A 645-nucleotide genomic window follows, 5' to 3' on the forward strand; every position below is an offset into this window, starting at 1 on the left:
TGATAAAGGTATGGTTCAAACTTCATTAATGCCTTAGATAATCTAACTTTGAAGCTAAAGGATTGGAATTGGGAAGTTTTGGGGAGTATTTTTCAGTGCAAGAAGAAAGTTCTAGCTAGGCTTGGAGGAGTTTAAAAGCACTTGAATGGGGGACATAACAGTTTTTTAATTAATCTAGAGAAGACTCCTTTTAAGGAATATAATCAAATTCTATAAAAGGAAGAAATCTTTTTAGCTCAAAAGTCTCGATATAATTTAATTAATTTTAAGGATAAAAACACATCCTACTTCCATACCAAAAATATCATTAGGAGACAGAGGAACAAGATTGGGTGTCTGAAAAATTCTAGTAACAATTGGGTGTGGGAAGAAGATAAACTTAAAAAGTTGATAGTATATTTTTATAAACACTTGTTCACGGGAGATGAGGTTCCAAATGATGAGATTTCCTTTTCTTTTCGGCTTTCCCTAACTTGGAGAATAGTTACAATGCCGATTGACACAACTAAAAGATTAATGTTTTCTCCCAAGTGTAAAAGTGTCGAAGTAATAAATAACTCTGCTAGATCGGGATCGAACCACAAAGAGGTTAACTATATAAATTACAAATAATAATAATAATAATAATAATAATAATAATAATAA

The sequence above is a fragment of the Populus euphratica genome, unplaced genomic scaffold (genome assembly GCF_000495115.2).
Source record: "Populus euphratica unplaced genomic scaffold, PopEup_1.0 scaffold635.1, whole genome shotgun sequence".
Lineage (NCBI taxonomy): Eukaryota > Viridiplantae > Streptophyta > Magnoliopsida > Malpighiales > Salicaceae > Populus > Populus euphratica.